Source organism: Rhea americana, unplaced genomic scaffold (genome assembly GCF_003343005.1).
Source record: "Rhea americana isolate MKP2758 unplaced genomic scaffold, rheAme1 scaffold_44, whole genome shotgun sequence".
NCBI lineage: Eukaryota > Metazoa > Chordata > Aves > Rheiformes > Rheidae > Rhea > Rhea americana.
In genome coordinates this window covers 970,539-993,749 of record NW_028186579.1, presented here as the reverse complement: position 1 = coordinate 993,749, position 23,211 = coordinate 970,539, and the positions used below count along the sequence as shown (strand labels likewise).

The 23,211-nt window shown below is 37.8% G+C and overlaps 1 protein-coding gene across 3 annotated transcripts in view; it reads right to left on the bottom strand.

The window, feature by feature from the left end:
• Positions 1 to 23,211, bottom strand: part of BICRAL (BICRA like chromatin remodeling complex associated protein) — a 47,463-nt gene that overhangs the window by 23,811 nt on the left and 441 nt on the right. For 2 of the 3 annotated variants that reach the window (XM_085315822.1, XM_085315824.1), the window contains exon 1: positions 13,961 to 14,183. The exons of the other annotated variant lie outside the window; for it this stretch is intronic. The gene's annotated coding sequence lies outside the window, so the exon portion shown is untranslated. Of the gene's footprint in view, positions 1 to 13,960; positions 14,184 to 23,211 lie in introns of those variants that run through there. 3 annotated transcript variants of the gene reach the window in all.

The window sequence follows — 23,211 nt, the reverse complement described above, 5'->3', positions numbered from 1 at the left end:
CATAACCTTATGCTTTACCCTACATAATGTCATTAAAGACTGTTAGCTCTTGTATTTGCTCTTAATGGAGAATAACTCTAGGCAGATACAACATCCTCATAAATATAAACACATAGACTTTGTAAGGATCTTATAGCAGAGGAGCTAAAGCATTGTACAAAATTTAATTCTTMAGTGTCTATCAGTTCTTTTGTTACCAGAAAAAAAACAGATTGCGTAATAACAGACTTCTACCCAAACAGTGTATTCATCTAGGTTTCTTAATTTGACTTTGGTGTGAGGTTTGTGATTTCAAAGCTCCACACAGAAAAAGAATAAAGAAAAAAACAGTACTAAAGACAGTATCCATACAACCAGACGCAAAGCATCAATGCAAGCTAYCTGGTTTAGTAACTTACATTCTTCTTTGTGCTTTAACAGAATTTTCAAAAACACTAGCAGAATTCTGCATGCATATGAAAAAAAAGAAATATGCCAGAAGTAATATGTTTTTTAATTTTGGTTTACCGAAGAGTTAATCCGTAGAAAGCCACTATCAAAAGTTTTTACATAACTCATCAACATAACATCACAGAGCCAAGAACACACCAACTGCATACGTATCTCTTGCTACATTCAGAAGTTGTTCTGGTCAGCCTCCAGAGTCTAAGGGGGCTCTATACTCCTGCACATTGAAAGCTGAAAATAAAGCTACAGCAAAGTCTTAGTACCACTATCTCAAATTCCCCAAATAATAGCCATACTTTATACTAACCCAAYGCTGTATTGCATTGCTTTTGTGAAATACCACAGAACCAACATGCAATCTAAACAGCACACACAGGGGTACATGGTCTGTGAAAAAAAAGATCAAATTTATACCAAGCCATATAAACTCCCTACCTATTCAGACTAAATTTTATTCTCATTTGAATGCGCATATCCAAATTCTACATAACCACATAACTATACATTTAGATCTTTTTAATTGATACAGATACTCCGTTGTGATTATCSTTCTATTGACTGGAAGACAGAAATGGAAGAGGTACACAACCAGATTCAACCCTTGTACACCCAAAAGCAACTACTCATTCAGTTTATTTATAAAGAAGCCAACTTYAGCAACACATAAACTTGACTTTAAGATACATAGATATTCATTTAAAAGTGTGTTAATAAATGTAAGCCTACATTGTGTAGTTTTCACATGTTTTCTGTAGCACAAATTGTTGACAAGTTTTAACTTCAAAATGCTGATTATTTAAACACAGAACTTTMATGCCTGCTGCTTTTCTTGCCACAGATTATCCTTTTAGCCTTTTTATACATCAGTCACACAATATACTGAGACAAATTCATGATTTATGTATGAAACGGGTATAAACCACATCATCCCAAGAGTGCGAAATTAAAACTAGACACAATGAGTAGGAATTCGAAGATTAGGTACATAATCTAGACTCTCACAGATCAACTCACTTCTGGATTTGGACTCAAACTAAGGGCAGAGCAGGGTAACATGACCTGGRCAAGGCAGGAGTCTCACGAGTCAGGGCCCCAATCCACCACCCCTGACTGAAGTAAGCAGGGCAGGCCTGGGGCAGGGAGCAGAGAGGATCATTCAAGGGTCGGGATCACCACGCAAGCTCATGGTGATGAGGCAGGTCGGAGGTGAAGCCAAGAAAATCAATCCACAAGCCAGAGTCAGTATCAGGACCAGGCCTGGTGAGGGTAATCAGAGTCAGACATAGCCTCACTCATCAGGCAGGTTCACAGTGACATGACAGGTCTGAGCRCAGGCGAGAAAGTCAGCCTGCAGGTGAGGGTTCAGAGCAGCGGGGTACATGGCCAGGCAGGGGCACGGCTGTGGTGAAGCTGCAGACCAGCACTACGACAACATTGCTGGGCCAGGGACTGACAGTCCCTRGGCTGAACTGGGGTCCTGGGCCTGGACAGGGTGTGGAAAGACCCAGTGAGGCTGCTCCGGGCCAACAAGGCCGGTTGGTGCATTCAGAGCCCTGACAATAGCCCAAGCTAGAGTTAGTTGGGTGAAAATACGCATTTGCGAGAGCCATAAAACCCTGTGGAAAGCTGTTATGATATAGCATAAGGAGCAGCTAATTATCAGCAATATTATTCAACAGTGTCTTTTTTAAAGCATATAAAATTCCACTTAGCATAACTAGGCTGAACTCCGCCCTGCTGGTATATCCAACTAACTCAAAGGAGTACTCTTTATTTACAACAGGACAATCTTACTAATTATTCACAGTCCAGTACAGATACTCCCTGTAACATTTTTATTATTATCAAGGACTCCATTATTTTATTTCATACCCCTCTTGCTGCTCTGGAGAAAAGTGAAGGCAACATATACTTCAACTTGTGTCCCATGCACACACGGAAGTAACACTGCCCATCCCCTTTTGGGAAAGAAGCATACCCCCTTCATCGCATGCTCCTGAAGAATGTAAGATAAGGCCCTAGCTAGTAAAACTGACAACACAATATGGAACTAGCAAAAAGAAAGAGAAGAGATGTTCTGGTTCTGAAGTCAGCTGAACTCCAAATGTATTTGTAATTGAAAGCAGGTTTTTTAAAGAAAGAATAATTTATCCATACACTGAAGTAATGTGAGACCGACTCAAGAAAACACAACCCACATCAGCACATTCTTAATGGTGAGAGAGGGCATTAAATGCACCTTTAAACCATTTTTCTCAATCTTCCTAACTTACTTTTCTCCTAGCCCCTTCCTAGACTGACTGACACTCTACAATTACTATGTATATTTCAGGCATTAAATTTCTTGCTGTCATTTTCTAGAACAACCTAGAATTGATTCAGCACTTCTTCATYTTACATATGAAATGACAACTCTAAACTCACACGTTTCTAAACATYTTAATTAGTGATACATTGATAATCTTTGACTAAATTCACTTGCACAGAAACATTCTCCTTTAATGCAACACATATTCACATCCTTGCATTAAAACAACTTCATTGTGATTATGACTTCGCTGTGACTTCATTTARAAATATTAGCATCAAAACACATTAATGTGCAATTAGAACTATAATTTCAGGAGTAGTCAGATACGCAAGAACTTTTGCAATTCCTCATAGTTTGGGGGGAAAAAATCCACAACCAAGAGAAAGAGGGAAAAATTTAATAGCCGGGGGGGGGGATTCATCTGTTGAAGTATGTATTTATTCTTGGCTTTACCACAAAGCCAAATGTTACTGCTTTGATCCAGAAGCAGAAAAGCATGCAGAAGGAAACCAGGGCCACTCCACAGKCAGCTTGCCCAAGTCTTCCAGTACAAAAGCAGTTTTATCATCTGATCTTCTCCAGTATTCCTACAAACCTATGCAGGCCAATACTCTGAGGGACTGCTGATACCTAGCCTTAAGGCTTCTACCTTCTTTTGAACACTCTAACTCAGTATAAAGTGCAGGCCAGCAAAAAGGGGAAAGAGTAGTCCTGCTCCTCTCTTTTCCAATTTCACTGAGTTAACTGTACGCTTTCTGCAGTAACTAGAAAATCTGACTTGATTTTATATATATATATATAAAAATATATATATAWAAAWATATATATAKAGAGAGAGAGAGATTGGTTTTCAACTTGGATTAGCTTCCTGATTTGGCTCTGGCTTGCCATAGGGTTAAAAGAATGAGAATGGTAATTCCTGTAATATAACAGAGGGGACAGGAATGAGCAGGCTGAGTAATTTACAGTGAAAGAGCTCGGCGTTTCTGTCTGCTTAAAGCAACTGTTCAACTGCAGCCTCACATGCACAGTTAATAGAGCCACCATTCTCACATTAGAGCACAGCCAGAAAGTTGAGGGAAGTGATTATTCTCCATTCAGCAATTGTGAGGTCCATTCCAAAATACTGTGYCTAGTTTAAAGCGAGTTCCCTCACTTTAAGAGGGATATAAAGGCACGAATCCAGTAGARTGCCAATAAAATGGTTAAGAATCTAGAGCACATGACATTTGAAGAAGGCCAAGGAAACTACATTTCTTTAGTCTGGAAAACAGAAGGCTAAACGAGATTAACTATATTCTTCCACTAGCCAAAGGGGGACTCTAAGACAAGCAGAGTCAGCTCTTCTCAGCAATACACAGCAGAGCAGCAAGAAGCAACAGTTACAAGTTGCAACAATGGAAATTTCAATTGGATATAAGAAAAATAATTGGATATAAAGAAAAAAAAAAGTTCAGAAATATGAATGTGTAATAAGCATTACAGCTACAGAATCTTCGGAAATTTGCACACCGCTATCCAAGCTTTGAAACATTTTCTAATTCTGAAGCTAGCCCTGCTTACAGCAGGGGATAGGACTACATAACCTTTAATGCTCTTCTACAGCTAAATTATTCCATAATTGCATACAAAGAAAGAGATATAYTGAAATCCTATGTTGAATGTAACTGCTTTAATCACTGCACTATGCAAACTGGAGTATTACGTAGCACGTGCGGGGTCTRTAACCTGTGCAGTCATTAAAATTGGATTTGTCCTGAAACACTCAAACCATTTACAGATATTTCATATATCTATCATTATTTATATAATTTCAAAAAACAGAAACAATGAACGTGTTTTTTTTAAAAAAAAAAAAAAAGGCACATAGCCATGAAGAAACTTAAACCTCAAGAAAGTTTAAATGCTTAAGTGACTGTTTAGAAGACCCAGCTTATATGCTGTTTGTCATAAGGAATAAACAAGATAAGCATTTATCCTGTCTCTACGACTCTAAAACATCTATACCTCTGTAGAACCTTGAAAGATTCCACACACAATCCTGAGTAGCTACCAAAAAGGGTACCTTCCTCAGAAACTGACACCAATTATCTTGATAGCTTTCACTACTAAACTATACATTTAGTCAAAACTATCATAAATACCGAATTTCAAGCTCACTGAAATCACATTCAGATTTGTCACAAAAGAATTAGTTTGTTTTCACTGAAGTCATTCATAACTTCATGCACAACTTCACATACAAAGTAGTAAAATATTATTTTTACATTTCTGGAAAGCCAAGGATAGTGGCTACTGTAGATAAGCAATGTTTAGAGCAATAATTCCTATAAGTTTGATGTAACCAGCATCCAAACTTGGTAATCCAGAAGAAAATAAATTTGTGAAACTTTTGTAAAAATCTACAAACTTAAAATTCAGTGCAGCAACATAGTATCAATTCCTGACTGGAAGCATGCTGGTCCATGACTCTTCAGCATGAAAACTGATCTTTGGAAATCTGTGTTTTCAAACAAGGAAATGATAGCTATAACGACCACCTTTTAGTGGGAGATGATCCAACTGAAACACAGCAACATACTTAATGTCTAAGCAAACACTCTTAAGTTATGATATACCTCCTAAATCTCACTAGCTTCAATAAGACTTTGTCCAGTCAGAGAAGCCTCTAAGGAAACTTTTATTGTGACTTATACTATAACTGAAACATCAAATAATCTGAACCATTCTGTGGTTTTATACCACTTTCCAGGATTTTAATCTACAGTACTAACATTAATTCCACTATGGAAAATCCTGAGAAATAACCTGTCACTGTAACAATAATAATAGTCAGTTATAGAAATATAAAAAAAATCAGAATTACCATAATATTCACCATAGTGAACTGTACTGCACTGAACTATATGTATTATTTCAACATCAGAYTTATCACATTTTTATCCCTCATTCTGAATATACATAGAAGGTAACTCTACTAAAAAGAAATATCACAAAACAGAGAATGCTCCTTAAACCATATCAAAGTACACAATGCATTAAGACTGATCCTACACTGACTGCAGAGACAGAACTCCCAGAGCTGAAATCCTGCTGTCACACAATTTTTCTACAAGATTTCTATTAAYTTTAAAATTTTAATAGTGCCAAAAGTTATGTTCAGTGTGCTTCTTAACTAGGAAAAAAGAATTATCATTTTATCACATGTGAGAGAACATGTATCATCTAAGCAGTGCTTATTTCAAGTTGCTAATGCGCCCTAACTACTGCCTTGTCTATACCAGGGATTTACTATGTCAGTTATCACTTCAGGTTCCTAACGAACAAGGCCTGGGATTAACTGGAGGGAACTTACCTGTACAAGGACTGCAGAATCTTGCTTGGATTCTCTGCAATATAGGAGTGTAAAAAAGGAATGTAAATTCAAACCCTTATCAGTGTATATTTTGTTTTTAAATTTCAAGTCCATACTATCTTCGAACAATCTAAGATTGGACCAACAGGGTAGTATCAGATTCCTGTAACTAATCAAGAATGTGTTWMATGATCAGCTTCAAGTTGCTCACAACATTCAATCTTTTAATTTTCAAGAACTGAGTTTTACAAAATGGAATACAAAAAAAATTATTAAGAGATACTTAGTAATATAAAAATTGCATTAGCAGAATAATGACAACAGTCAATGATGAAGAGCTAAATATTGCAGAAGTTGACTGGAAATGAAAATGCCCGTTATAAATTTTATTTGGGTAAAAATACAGAAGACAGTTAATAAGACGTTCTCATTTTAAGGCAATAGGAGCAAGAAAGTAGTATTAATTTTTAAAATGTATTTTGTAAAGCAAAAGGCTCAACTTCTCACTTGTAAATCACATTGGACTTATCCTCTACCAACTTACTTCTTATATATACTTTCCCTTTCAGCATAAGTGATAATAAATAAATAAATAAATAAATAGTTTCAAATTCTATCAGGAATTGTATTCTAAAAAAAGAGCTAACACGGTAATAAATTTGGGGTTCCAAATTAGTAATACAGAACTTAATTCATGTGAACTTTTTCTGTATATGAAAATGYATTACCACCCTCAGATTCTAAACTTGAGTAGTGTTTTTAAGATGAACTTACAATGTCTAAAATCAACTGTGGAAATTCTCCATTTAAGTATCAGTATTCTCAAAGACTTTCTGTACACAATAGGTACAAGAAGAAACTTGTAATTTAAATACCTGGAAAAATTACACAGAACTTCTATGAAAAAGATGTTTAAAAAGAAAAAAAAGAAGAAGAGATGGAGAGATGAGAATATTCAGGCAGGAATCATATAAAGAGCTWCCATCACTTAGTAAACACAAGTCCTATAACAATATGCATCTCAATGGATTCTGAGACTTGGCAGGAGATGGGCACCTAGGAAGACAGAGTCCTTATTCAACTTTTAAGTACTAGCTCCACATACAGAAGAGCAAATAAAAGTTACACACTAAAGCACAGACAACCTACAACAGACTGCTAATCCATTTGTTAAATTTGATTTCCGATTAATACAGAGTATAAAACTGATTTTTTAAACTGTTTGGCAAAAGCATTCCTRATTTATCAAGCTTCCAAAAACTATAGTCATATTTTAATGTATTAAGAATAAAACGGAAATTTGCACTTCCATTGTACACACGTTCGTGAAAGTCAGTCTRATACGGACAAGCACACTGAGATCTCTGAACTCCCAGGGCAAACTGGTTTCCCACCACACACTTTACATACTGAGAATTGAATTTTTTTAATTTGTTCAATACAATTTTCCCCACAGAACACAGAGCTCTTTGTGGAACACTTCTACAAGACTTCCATCTAAAAACAGGTTCATGAAACCACACAGAAAATCCAGAATAACTCGGTCTGGAGGTCTCACCAGGCTCAACACTCAGCTCAGCCCATTTCCCAAATGGTGGCTACCCTTAGGAGCACGCTATTGCTTATTTTGGGCTCTGTCTCCGTTTAAGCTGTTCCACCACATAYATAATTCTTGGGGAATCTTAATACTCTCAGAACATTTGAAAGGAAAAGAAGGAGACATAATCTCAAAGGAGTTGGTGGAAACAGAAATATTTCTCTGCCGAGAGCTAGTCTGATGTTCGTAAGTACTTCTATATATGCACTATATATATATATATATATATATATATAAACTACTATATACAATAACACAATCCATCAGAACGTTATTTGTGCAACACAGCAGTTTAACGTCTTGCATCATTTCTCTTGATGTCTAGCACAGAATACTTACAAGTCATACTTTTCATTCCTTGTATATAATTTTCAAAGATTCTAAAAAGAGAAAATATATACACAGTCCCAGAATGCGACTTCCTTACGAACCGATCATTCCTCAATTAACTTGTAGAACAATGCCCAGTTAATACCTTTTTAATACCACTCCAGCCAACACTAGTTTTAAAAAAGCSCACAATGTTGGTATCTTGCCACAGGCATTAAGCAAGCATCATCTAACACTTTATTCCTGTCAATAACTAAAGCTGAACAGTGCTTTAGAAGCTTTAGATTCTGCTAAGYTATCATGTTCGGAAAGTTATCTAAAATTTGAGTATGATGAATTGACAGATGGTAACCAATTCAGCAGCACAGCCTATACCACTGCTACAAAAATAAAAATCCTCCAGGTTGCCAATCTTATCTTTGGTGAAGCCAATGCCTTGCTGAAGCCAGTGGAGATTTTGCCACCCAGTTCTGTGGGGCTGAGATTTTTTCTCTAGTCAACATCTCTCTCAATAAATTCAACCTTCAGTACCAAATTTAACTTCCACATTCAGATCTATCTAGTTCACAATAAAATCAATTTAAGTTCCCCCAAAACAAGTTACTAGATCAGCCCTTACAAGAACAGTCAGTCTCTTGCAATTAAGTTGCAATTAATTAAGTCTTCTGGACTTTTCCCCCTCTCTTCTTCTTCCCCACCCTTTCTTAATACTTTCCATGAAAGGAAAGCTACTGAATCAAGTTTTGACAGAGAGAGAGAGACCACCTTCCTTCTTTCCTTTTTGGTAAACACTCAATTTTAGATTTTAAAAGATTTTAAGATTTTTTTAAAAGATTTTTAAATCATTATAAGGAAAGTTCCAGGAATAGAAAACTCAACTGTCGGTTAGTGCTRATTAATCTTGTTAATTCTTATTCTGTCTGCAAACTCAGCAATTCTCAAAACAAAAATAATACACAGCAAAGGAGTTTTTCATAATGAAAATGTGCTCAGTGCTCATCAACATTAGAAAATAAAAATACACATACTCACTTAACCATGCAATCTTTCTGAAAATAAACCATAACGACTGCAGTGTACATGCAGTTATGTTTATAGAAGGGCCTTACTTATATTCTTTATTCCAGCTTTCACACTAGAACAGCTTTAGTCTAGAAAAAAAATATTACACTACATGTATTTTGCTGCTTACCTCTACTGTAAGCAAAAAGAGCAAAACATCCGTTTTTGCAGACCATCCCCCATGTCTATACTGGAGAGGGTAAGTCAAGCAGAGATGCAGTTTATTTCAGCAGAACTACCAGAATTAATTATGACAATTCTCAGAACAGAATGAGCTCTGTTACCAAGGTTCTCACGCCTAGATTGTACATATCACGTTAAAGGCCATTCTTTCATGCTCCTATTGCTAAATCTACATTAAAAAGCACCAACCATTAGACTTATCACAAGCCTAATGTGGTATGAAAAGGTGTTATCATTGACCATTAGAGCCACATTATAAAATATAACCACAGTTATGTGGATACAACTTTTTTTTCTGCAATGGAGGTGGAACTATACCAGCAAAATTCTGAAAACGTACCTACAGTACAATGCCCAAGTAGTGTACCAACATGTCCATACTGACAAAGCTCTTTAACTCTTTGTTTCRAAGCTTTATGGATACAGAAAGTGTCCTTGGAGGAAATGCAGCTTCTACTACACTAGGAGGACTGAGCCTTTTCCCCTGAGTACAACTGAGCTATATAGATGAACTCTACTGAAAAAGAGCATTTGAGGGTGAGCAGGCACAAAACCGCTATCTATAGGGTGATGTAAATATTAAGATACAGCAAAACTATCCTTGTCAAGTGTGTGGTAACTGTAGCACTGATCTGCCTTAAGGCCACATATATACACTGAAAGCACTACCACATCAAGAATACACATACAATACACTAGCCAAGTGCTCACAGCATGGGTTCAGCAGAAGACATTTAATGTATTTTATCACCATCCCAGTGATGGTGATAATAAGATGAAGTGCACTTCTAAAGMACAACTGGGCTAGTCTATCAACATAGTCAGCTTCTGCGCTTCTGAATCAATAAAAATGTAGAGTACTACTCTCAGAAATATAGGAAGAGGGAAAAAAAACTTTTAAGCTCAGATCTGGCCAAAGGATTACATCTAAAAAAGAATAAAGCTAGTGTATTTAAGTTCTACCCTCCAAACATCTGAACTCAAATGAAAATGCATTTTGCTTTAATGTGTGCAGGTCATGGCAAAGAGCATGTATCACTGTCATTTTTATTACACTTTTTGTCTTTTTTTTAATGAATTAATGAAAAATCCACAAGGAATCTGCCAGCCATTAGTGCATATTAGTGAAACTTTATTGTAAATGTACATGAACATTAAAAAAAAAAAAATCGTACCTTGCAATTCAAGACCACTGCTAGCAGTTATATAAAGTAACAGCTTTAAGAAAGGGCAAATTTCATGCATTAAAAAGTTTTCTGAAATATGTAGATACCATATTCCACACTTGACAGACTTCAAATAATTGGTAAGACTTTTGTCATGCGCATCAGTCTTTTAAAAAACTAACAACATTAACAATGTTGCCCTCCAGAAAGACTTTGGAAAAGTTCATATTCAGAGATTTTTTCAGATTATATCAAATAAACAAAAATGTTTATTTCACTAGAAACGTTGTTCAAAACTCTTCAGCACTAACAGGCCAAAGACTTAAAAGGCCTTAGAAGTAATCCTAAATAATAAAACCTGTCACATCCTTCAGGAATGAGTAAGAGGCACAGGGAAGCCCTCCGATGATGTGTCAAAAAGCATAAAATGAGAATTCAACAAGCATTCCACACTCCTTAAGAGGTCAGCACGAGTTGATTTGGCAGCATACTTGCTGTTCTTTAATATTAACAATGTCTGAATTCAACTCAAGCATCAAAAGCATAGGTCAAATTATACAGAAAGTGTCAAAAACTTGAGGGGGTCTTGATCAAAAAAAGAAAAAAATTCAATCCTTTCACTAAAAAAAAAAATCACACAGCATCAAATCAAAACCAAAAAAAAGCCTATTAAAATGGAGCTGCAAAGTTTAAACCATTTGGAAGATTTGGGAGGAAAATTACTTCATCTGGAATTAAAAAAAAATCATGAAAAGGTATCAGCCCAAGCAAAAAAAAAAAAAGGAGAAAGAAAAAGAAAAAAAAAAGGCCTACGAAGAGAGCAACAGGCGTAATGTGTTCACCCACCAAAAGGTTATTCACCCTTGAGTTTTGTGAAGATTTTTTAAGGGTATTTAAGGTTCTTTAATGATGATTACTTTGTCATATGTTACACTAGAACACTGTTTAAAGATAGGTTTCTTCTTTACTGTTATGGTGTAATTTTTGGTCATCAAATCATTCAGTGGAAGAGGAGGTTTTTTCAAACCTACTTTTTCTCCCCTTCAACTGCGCATGCATACTGCGTCAAGAAATAAGACTTTAGAGGTGTATATAAATAAGACAAACTCATGCTTACAKACTTAAAAACAGGGGACCAGGCCCACTCAGGCCTCTGGAACAAATTAAGCAAGTTTAATAGCTCACAGGATCATGGCCCARGGTTACTCAAGGGATGAGGGAGGTCTGAAAGTAAACAGATTTAACCTACTAAATATCCTTTGCCCCAAAATCTCCACCCTCCTTTTCCACTCCCCTGGATACAAAGAAAAAAACCTATCTCCGCAAAGCACACCGGGGGGGGGGGGTCTCTTACGTCGATTTTCTAAGGAAAAAGAGTTTGGGGGAGTTCGAGAGTTTGCAGACAGGATTTCTCGGACCGGCAGGGCAACATGTCTGACACACCGAGAGCGAAGAAACGCCTCGGCAGAGGCGCGGCGGCAACGCCCCGCGCGGCGCAGTGACAGCAGAAAGGACCTTAAAATGGCGCCCGTGGGGGAGGAGAGTCACAGTGAAACTGCGCAACAAACGCTGGCAGGAAGCCAGACAGCGCCATCTTCCCTACTCTTTCTCCCACTCCCACACGCACCCGGACCTGCACGGCAAACGCTCACAGCCAAGCCCAGAGCAGCCGGAGCCACTGCTGGAAGACCTCTCCCCTCTCCTTTCAAATCCTTTTTTTCATTCTAACGTTATTAAGCCCCGAAAAGACGAGGAGAATTGGGGCAGTGGGAGCAGAGAATCAGGGAACCAAAGGCCTCAAAACCTCATTCTTTCCTTCCCCCAATGGTGCTCTAATAATAGATTTAAATAAATACAAATATGTCCTCTGTAAGTCGGTTTTGTTCGTTTTTTCACATAGTTAGAGCTGCCTTACTTCCGCCATAATCCGCAGCTTGTAAGTGAATTTAACAAATATCAAAAGCAAATGAAAACTAGGCACTTAAACACCCCCACAACCCCGAAAAGTGAASTGAGCACTTCAACAAACCCCCTGGACAACCCACCAACTATAGTTTTAGCCACAAGTAAAAACAGTATTTATAAAATATTGCTTTAACTATCAAAAATAATCCGACAGCACAAAGCAGCAGATTCACATTGTAAAGGAAAACCAAATGGGTTACTCCAGAAAGAGTCTTGTTTAATGTTACGTTTTAAATAGAAGCATTACAGTTAAATAGTGTCTCTCCAAAAGGAATTAAAAAAAAAAAAAACACATCGAAAAAACTTGGTTCTGAAGAGGAGAAGAGGAGAAAAAAGCGCATTAGCCCAAACCTACCGCCCAAGAATTTCGCGCACACAGAAAAAGGAGCACAGTTTCCATTCCTTGTTTAAAAGCGTGAAGCACAGAGCAATTCAGAGGAAATTGCAAATAAAGAACCAAAGAAATCAAATCAAATCTAGTGGCGACACTAAAAACGAGGAAACGAGTGAAAAATAAATCCCCAGCAGGCACAAATCTGAGACACAAGCTCAAAGAAATGACAAGATTAGGGTGGTGGCAAGCAGAGGGGGGGAAGGAAAAAATTAAGCCAGGAGTGAAAAAGAAAAAAAGAAAAGAAAAATCCTTCCCAGCTGCACAGTCAGGAGAGAGACGAAGTGTCTCCATTTTCCTGAGGAGCAGGAAGAAAGAGTGTTTCACAGACCACAGAGCTTTAGAGAAAAGCAAAGAAACGAGGGGGAAAAAAAAAGAGGGAGGAGATTTGAAAAGATTATTTTTCTTTCTCCCTCACACACTCTCTCTATCCCCCTCTCTCCGTCTCACTCTCTCTCTCACACATACACACACACACTCTCTCTCTCTCCCTCCTCTCCTCTTTCCATCCCTCTCTTGATGGCCATCAAGGGGGCGGAAAATAAAAAAAAAAAAAAAGACAACAACAACTAATTTTAAACCGGCTCAATCAATGAGTCATTAAAAGAGATTTTTCTTCCCTCCTCTTCTGAATTTGCATGGCATCAGCAAGAAAAAAAAAACCCACCCCAAACCTCTCCCCTCTCTGCAGCTATCAGCCTGGACCTGAAACCTTATCTCTCTCTTCGCCCCCCCCCCGCCTTTATTTTAAGAAACAACTTTTTTTTAAGTGCCCTCAGCAGCCACCACCACTAGTCTCGCTGAAAAAAGAAATATATAGTTCATTTCCATGTGAATCCACATCTGCCCAAACAACAGCCACCCACAAAATATCCCTCTTCTTCCTCCTTGTCTCCCCTCTCGCTCGCTTACTCTCTAGATATATATTTATATACATAGCCCCAGAGCCAATAGCTCTCTGGGCTGAAACCTAATATCCTGGTTTTGGCAACTCCTGGTTGTTAATTTGCTCCTCTTTCTTTTCTGTCTGTCTGGAGATAGATTTCCCCCCTCTCTTTTCCCTCCCCGAAGGAAGGGAGGAAGGAGGTTGTGTGTTTTTTTTTTCCTTGAAATTTTTATCACAAAATTATAATACACTCAAAGGGAAACTCACCGTCATGAAAAAGCAGTGCCTTGTCAACGGGGTTTCTTCGCCATCACATCAGGGGCTGGCAGTGTAAGAGAGAGAGAGGGAGAGCGAGAGAGCGAGAAAGGGAGGGGGGAAGAGAGAGAGCGAGAGAGGGGGAAAGAGAAGAGAGCGAGAGAGGAGAGCGGGGAGCGGAGCCGGAGCCGCCGCTCCGCGGAGAGACAGCGCGCCGGCAAGGAAGGCACGGCACAGGCACAGGCACAGGCACAGGCACAGGCACGCAGCCGCCACGCTGACATTGCGAGCTCCCGGCTCCGGCGAGCTCCTCGCTTTTCATTTTTGAAAGTCAGTCCCTTTAAAAAGTTTAGTAGTGCCTTTTTTTTTTTTTTTTTTTTTTTTTTTTTTTTTTTTTTTTTTTTTTAAGAAAACTGCAGATCTGGCCAACTGYACGTGCGTGAACTGTTTACTTTCAGTTAAAAGTTGGGGTCTGTTTTGGGTTAAAGGAAAGCAAAAAACCGTTTGCTATTTTCCACTAAAAACATTTTTTATCAGAGCCTGGTTAATTTTCTTCATATTATAGTTGTAAACCTCTAGACAGTTTGGGGAGGAGGGGAGACCCCAGAAACAGATCTAATGAAAGGTCACCTTGAAAAAGATGAGATTTCACCCTCTCAGAATGCATGCRACTTCATATATATTTAAATATGTTCTTTTTCTGTCACCTTTGGTTGAAATGACACATGAATTCCAGAGACAGCTGTATAAAAAGGAAAAGTTTGGGGTAACCTAGWAATGTTGGCTTTGACTCAAAGCTTACAGCACTGGAAGTTCACTGATAAAATTCTACAATTTATTTCACTTAACAGTATTAATACACTTTGTTAAAAGCCTTATTATACAAAATCAGTTTGACTTAAAATACCATATTCTTCCATTAAAATACCATTAATTTTTATATTCAGATCTTACAAGCCTATTTTATTTAAAATAAAAATATTCTGATTTAAAACATTCTTAGGGTGAAGAGATACATAGGCTAAYGATTTTAAAACAAATCTAAAGACCATTTTTACGCTAATAATTGTAATTCCCAAGGACTTACGGGCAGTGGCCTTTTTTTCTTAARAAAATGGTTTTATTAAAACACCTTAGAGACAAGGATGAAGACTTTATTTAGCAACACATTCTTCTTTATTAGCTTTACATCTCAGAAAACACCAAGTTTTTAGGTTTTTAATACAACGACTTGAATACACTTATGGGTAGTGTAATAATTAGAACTTCAGTTGGCCAAAAAAAGTTGGCCAAAAGACTTTTTTAAAAATTCAGTGCCTAAGCATTGTTTTTGAGGAAAATCTGATTATCTTATTTTTTAATTAATTGAACCATTTCATACTCAAATGTGGGTCACAACGGTTAAGCCTGGCTCCAAACTTGGGCTAAAGCCTAGACTCACCTGCCATCCRTGTTTACATACACAGGCATAGTAGAAAATTCAGGTGAAGTTTCAAATCACTCCCCGAACAGCAAGGTCAAGCCCTAGCAAACAGACCTTAACATGAGTCTAACAGATCCTTCATGCACTCCAGACAAATCGAACATGAGCATGGCACAACCTACACCATCAGCCAATATGCAAWCTTCACTTTTTATAAATCCAAGATGGACATGAATAGCCAACAATACAGGCATAAACCCTGCATGTCAAAGGGCTCAGCATCCTAATTGCTCTTACAACGCACACTTCTGAAACTAGTGCGAGCAAATCCAAGAGGCCAAACTCCAAGGTGCTTAACTCCAGCAACTGTTTCAGGAGGCCAGACTCTGCCCCAAATTAAAGCCCACTCAACATCACTGACTTTAGAGAATTCCGCTCAAGTAAGAACTTCCGACGTGGAGAGACCCCCCCCCACACACACAAACACACACCTCTCTCCTGGTTTGGCTACCAGGAAGGAGCTGTGCTTCGGAAGGACACAGCTATGAGGCAGGATATGAGGCTGATCAGTGCATTCTTTCCCTCCCAGCCCTGCAGAAACCACAAACAGGAAATAGGCAATACAAAGAAGAAACAGTAGGAARAAGACAGATGATTTTGAATTGATTCCATTATCATAAGAAACACCAGAAAGCGTACATAAATTATCAGATCGTACCATAATTTAAACTTACTTTCCCTGAAGGATGTTTCAAAGCAGTGTTAGTAATAACCTTGATAAACAGGGACAGTACAAAACCGGAAGGAGARACAATGTCTACACAGTGAGGCACCCTGAAACTACTAGATTTCTCAATCTACATATGGCAGTGAGTTTAAGGATGAAAACCCTTTAACTTTGTCACTGAGTGAACAAAACCAAACTAGAGCCCRTTATAGCCCTCCACTCCCTCTGCAGAAGCAAATTTGCATAGATTTCTATATTTACTTCAGTAACAAGTGTGGCTCAGGTAGAAACAGTGAATTCAAAAATCAAGAGTTGGATGTGACTTCATAGGTCAGATTGAATTGAAGTATGCACTTAAAATTAATGTTACATTTACACTAGGAAGTTTGAATTCTGTTTTCAACTGTAATATAATCTCTACTGTTCTACTACAGAATTTTCTAAACCATGTTTTTAAAGAATACCTGTTGCCCTTTGCAATTAAATATTCATACTTTTTTAAGAGGATCACATGGTGTTTCTGAACTGAATATCATTGCCCAAGAGCTCCCCCTTTTCTCACTGCCTTACTACCTTAGGAAAAAAAAAAAAAAGAGAGATGTGTCAAAGTTCTACCCCAGCACCACCTGCCCAGARCAGTCCTACTCAACCAAAATCTTATTCTTCATATTAGATGCAAAAGAGAAATTCAACATTTCACATATGTAACAACTACTGCTCTCACAGGTGTGAAAGACACCAAATGACATTCGGAGTCAACTGAAATACATAGCCTTGGGATGACACAGTACGCAGAAGTGAAAATTAGGCTTAGATATTGAGGGAGGCTTAGCTATTGAGAGGGAGAACTTAAGTGAATACAAAATACTTTCCTTTTCATTCTGTCTCCAGCTTTCTCCTAGGTCAAAGTCATTTTATTATTATTTTGCCCATTTCTCCTGCTTTTTACATTACATGCACTTCCATTCTTGTACAATCACAAGTTAGTACCCCAAAAAAAGATCAAGCAACAGCAAATTCAGAAGAAAGAGTTTTAGGAGCAAACTATTTACATTAAAGGATGAATGCCACAGTCATCCTAAGATTCCTGCATGAATAATTCCTTTGTACCTTGAACTCACTGCATCCTTTCTGAGATGCATCAGATGGGAAAGAATGCCACTTGCTCCACTGCAGCTTGCTCTGGCTGCGTCCAGATCCCACAACTACTACAGCTCAGTTGCTGTCAACTCCTCCTCCCACGCTTCTWTACCTCTCCATCCCTCAACATGCTTCTGTATCAGCTCATCATCAGACCCACCATTTCTCCGCTATTTCTTGTAACAATTAGTAACTCAGATAAGTAAAAATAAGCAGAAATGCACAGAAACAAATAGGTTCTCATTAAAAGTATAACTAACAGAAAAGCAGAAGTCACTATGTTGTTCGGAAGTAGGGCATTCAAATATAGCAGCATGAAGGGAAACAAGGGCTTTAACTTGGAATATAAATACTATATATCACATGCAAAATACAGTTCTTCCATAACCATATGAATTCCTGTCACATTTTGAACAGTTACCACCAATACTTAGATCATTCATCAGTAAAAATTTCCTAAACCTTACGAATTTCAGCCTGATACAATGCCTTAGTTGCATGAAATATTACCTACAAAACCAGGTTCATAATTGCGTAATGTAACTTATAAAAGCCATATGACTCCAATATCAATCATATCAAATGCATGAATATCTAACCAATAAATATCTTAAAGGCTGAATGGTTAGGATGTGGGTAGCAAGAGAAGGTAACTAAGACTGAACCTCAGAACAAGAGAGTTATCAGAAAAAGACAGGTCTGAATGACTGGTGATTGCATGAGTTTTTTGATGAATCTGAAGAGCAGATTCTGCAGCACTATGTTTCTGTACAACAAGGACCTAAGTTTTGAAAGGCTATCAGTAGAAACAGAGAAAAATATGCTGACTGGAGCTCACATTGAAACAAATAACATTGCAAAATTATTACTGGAACATATCAAGGATAACTATCCCATGTTTTAGGTAAAGTATTTAAATGGTGTCATAGATACCTTAAAAAGGAGAATGAAACATCAATAGCTCTATCTCCTGAGTTAGGAGCATAGTTCTAAGATATTCAGCCACCAGAATGCATTGACAAAAAAACAACCCTCTAGTACAGTATCTCAAAAATAATTTCCACAACTAAGACTGCCAAAATTTATAAATGAAATTTAAATTAAAACACAGGGTAGAAAATTGGGAGAAGCTCATATAATATCCTTAGCTTGCTTAGCGCAGGCGAATGGCAGAGAAAGCCTTAGCTCCTCTCTGCTTTGAAAGTAGATGGCAGTCATTTCAGTCAGACTTTTTGCTGTTGCTTGGATTACATAGTGTGATTTGCCTTATGTGAATTTGAAGTAAAGAGCAAATGCAAATAATAGGAAGAAACAGTCTTCCTTGAATATGACAGCCTACAGATCTTTTTTTAATAAACAGAATAAAAAGCAAAAAGAATAAAACTTTAGTTTTGTTTATTGACAAAAATATTACAGGAGAGCTAACAGAAAATCTATAAAGTTGGATCAAATGATTACAAGTTCATTCAATTTAAATTAATTATAAAGATAAATGGAACAGGTCTGAAACTCATATTCACAGTTCCAAAATGGCAGACTTTGATATAGTACAGAAAAAATAAAAAATAAATAAAAGGAGAACTCCAGAACTATGAAAACGACTACCTCAAAAGGATACATAGAAGACAGCATCTGTGGTTTACATGCTTAGACTTTGAAATTTAACTAATGTCAAATAGCACGCTAGAATCCTAAATATCAGTTAGATATTTAGTAGACCAAACCTATGTGCTCTTTTAGGCTTAATCTTTTGTGTTCAGTGTATTTGGGCCTTGCTTTATTAATCTTGAAGTGTGTCTTGTCATAAAATGCTAATGCTTTGAAGTTAGTTCCTGGTTTTGGAGAATGATTCATTTTCATATAAATTAATGTTTCTCCACCTCTGGCATTTGAAACACCTAGTTCTCAGAAGGGACCAGCACAGACTCATTTCAAAATGAGTGCACCTGGACTGGTTGGTATATAATTAGTATCTTAAGCATTCCCAAGGATTACATTTCAAAGCTTTAGCATTACTCACAGCAATTAAGATGCACCCAATAAGTTTTATAGTTGCTGCTCTAACTCTCTAATCAGTGTTCTAAAAAACACACATATTTTACACTGTCTTGCCTTTCCATATGGCCAAATATCTAAAGAATATCATTTTAATCCAAACAGAAGGTTTTTTGGGAAAACAATCAGTATGTCAACCATAATGTTAAAGGAATTTCTTATTTTTTTTCAAAAGCAGAACACAGATACAGATCTCTGACAGTCACTTCTATGAAGTCTATTGCACCATGAAAAATTTACAGTGTACAGTATCTTAAAGCCAATGATAATATAGCTTACATCTCACTTTAATGCCTGATCACAGTGCCAGAAGAGTTCAAAGAGTCCTTGCTAAAACTGGCAGTAGAATACTATGGTTGAGCAAGGCATTGAAATACCTACTCTGCAGCCAGAAGTAATTATGTGTGCCTGCTAATCTCATCTGGAGAAGCTCAATCTATCAGGCATTCAGAAATCACATCTATCAGAATGAACTCCACACAAGACTCAGTAGGTGCTGCTTTTCTTGAAAACACAGCTAAAAGACTAAATAGCATTTTTTGTGTGTTACGATGCAACGTGCATGTATCGCCCTTCAGAATAAAAAAAAAAGTCAGCGTTGAAGTACATAATATGTGATAAGAAATACATGCATTTACTTCTTTCCTCTGCTTGAGAGAATGCTTGAGAGAAACGCATCATCAGATCACACCACAGCTATGAAGTTACTAGCTTTCACAAGTTAGGGAACTGAGGTATCCTTCTCAGGTTTAAGAATCTGCTTTATAAATGTGGACACCCAGTTGCCTCTGTGGACGTCACTTTTATATGTACCCCACTCTTCTTAGAAAAAAGATTAAATGAGAAAGGATCTCGAACTTTCACCTGACCTATGCAATACAACATCTTTTCAAAATACTATGAGTTAATATTGCTCAAAGTTAGTTTAAATCAATATAGTATTTCCAAGTAGATAGCATTCAAGACTTATAACCACGTGATACCAACTGAAACTTGGAAGCACGTGTATCGTAGCTTGTTTCTGAGTCCCATAGGGCTAGACCCTAGTAAGCATGTGCAAGCTGCAGTTTCACATAAGGCAAATCACACTGTGTAATCCAAGCGACAGCAAAAAGTCTGACTGAAATGACTGCTACCTACTTTCAAAGCAGAGAGGAACTAAAGCATTTCCAGAAAAAAAAAAAAAGTAGGAAAAATTATAAGGCAGAACCATGTGCTTTGCTTTTATCTAATATTCTCAAGCAGCTAAACTACTTCCTGCAGTTTACCAAAAGAGTTCAAGCCTGAACCAGAAGGCTTACTTTTTATTCAGGTGGTTACTCTTTGGGGAATTGTAAACCCTCTCTTCTCTACTACATATAATGGAATGTGTTAAGCAGCCTTCAGACATAAATGTTGCTGCCAATAGCATCCATAAGAAAATTATCAGTCTTTGCATTACCACAAAAAAAGTATACCACCATCAATTGCATCAAAGCCTCAAATTATAAGTGTGGAGAAGTAATTTTGGAACATCAAGATGAGAAGGTTGGCAGAGTTTTATTGCTCCCTTTTTAGGTTTTCATTATGGTCATACACTTCACATTCTTGTATCTGGGGTTATTTTGCTTGTAACCCCAAAATCATTTGTGTGCATTAGCAATATGAAAAGATTCACTCCCCAAAGCTCATATTCACAAGTGTATTTGGTCCTCATTAATTTAAACCTCCAATCACTTCTAGAAAACCCAAGTCAGCACACTTAGCTTTCTGAGTGACCCAATGCAGTAAAAAAGTAATCATTATACACCAACTGAAAATCTAGACTTACGTTTAATTTGACTAGTGTACACTAGTGTTTGCTTGTAATCTTTACAAATACAGTTCTTTTACCCACTGCAGTTCATATTTGTGCAAGAGTAACCAAGTCATACTAACAAAGGCTCCAAAACAGCATCTGGATTTGCAGATACTGAAGACAGCTGAAGACTGTTTTTTTGTGAATATTTTCATATATGCGTTAAGCCTGTATATTACTGTTACTGTCTTTGCTACCTACACTAGTGGAAACACAAGGCAAAAAAGACTTAGCTAAAATGAAACTTAGACACCTTTCTTATGAAACAGGACAAAAAAGGATTTGGTTCTTTTCTACAGTGACTTAATTGTACCATATGCATGGCTAATGTAACATTACTGGGTTATATTAGGAGCAGATTTGACTGCTATTTATTAGCAAAAATGTCCAAGTTTTACTGAATGCATCATTTAATATATTTCTAGAAAAAAATCTTGAAGTATGCTTTCTCACGATGGAGAATTCTCCTTTTCTACAGCATAAGGGCTTTCATTTTTAAGACTCAAAACCTCATTGTTCAGAAGYGAAATTCTGAACACGTTAGCTTTCCAGTGTTGAGACAGTTAAGTGCTGTAATGCACTGAACACTACATTACCCAGCCATATTCCAGCTGAACAGACTATCACCTCTAGTTTGCTGGCAATCAATTACAAAAAGGCAGTGCAGAGCCTTTGCAATGACTTTGTCATGCACTAGTTTTGCGACATGCTTTACCAACCAGCTCCAAAGTTGATGTTATTTAGACAATCCTTTGATATCCCTCAATTTTGTATTTCAACCATGACAATGAAGAATGAATATTATCTTGCTATTTTTGTGCATGTCCTTCATGCATTACAAGGATACGAAGGCATTTCACTGCCTTTTCCTCTGCCATCCCGACTGGGCTGACTTTATTACGTATAAGGTTCAGGTACTCCCTACTCTCTAACAGCACTATATCATGTCTGACACAGAAATTAAACCCTGTGTTCCTCAAGAGACAAAAAACAATAGCTTGAGAGAAGACAGACTAAATGCTCACCTTAACTATAAGTGATAGAACAAGCTATACATCCAAACAGGCAATTGGCAACATTAGCCAAAAAATGCATGCTACCACCAAATATAGGATAGTAAATTCAGAATAGCTTCTCTGGGTTTATCACATTTTCGTTTTGGTGGATAGTTGACAGTTACTTTAGGTAATTCTGAAACATCAAGGGAAGGGAGATATTTGTAGAACTGCAGAGCAGTTCCATTTGTTGTCTTATATTTTAAGAGTGCTTCATGTCAACTTTCTTTGCAACAATTAATATCCTGTGAGACTGAGACATGGCAGTTCTCAAAAGAATACATCAGAATAATGGTCACTCTTCTACTTTGTAGCCAGGAAGTGTACTTTATTTTTATGTTCCTGCTGCAATTTTATTTAAAACATGTTTCTTAACTATAAAATTTAAAGAAACGTGAAGAAAAGACCTTCCTTGCCATTGCTCTCTACATAGATTTCTGATACAGACCTCCTTCTAGGGTGTTGTAATCCACAGGCGCTGCTCTATTTTCCCTCCACTAAACATTCTTCCGAAATAAAACAATCAAGAGATCAAATACACAGCTAGGAAGAAAAACAGTCAATTTGGCAGCACCTTTGCCGTTATCGTACGTATAAACAGCCTCTTTCATAAACTACTGCAGAAGAGGAAACAATAGGGAAGTTTTATTGAGCGTACTGCATTTACAGAGCCTCCTGATGGCATCTGCAGATGAGGCTTTCCGGAGGAGCCGCCCGGCGCTCTGCAGAAGCCTGGGCACGCGCACACACCCGCAGGCACCACGGACGCCAGGGCAGGAGCCCGAGGCCTGCCCAGGTATCCTGGCGGACCTCCAGAGAGCATGACCCAAGCCAGCCCTCCGTGTCAGCCAGCGAGGCGGCGCTCACCAGCAGCGAGCAGCCGCGCAGCAGACAACCCGCGCCATCCCCAGGCACGCCGGCAGCACGGCCTGAGCGGGCTGTCAGCGCCAGCTGTTACACGCGCACCCCGCTGCCACAGCGATCCGCCGCGGGCGGCAGCGGCCGTGCTGGCGGCCGGCCGCGGGC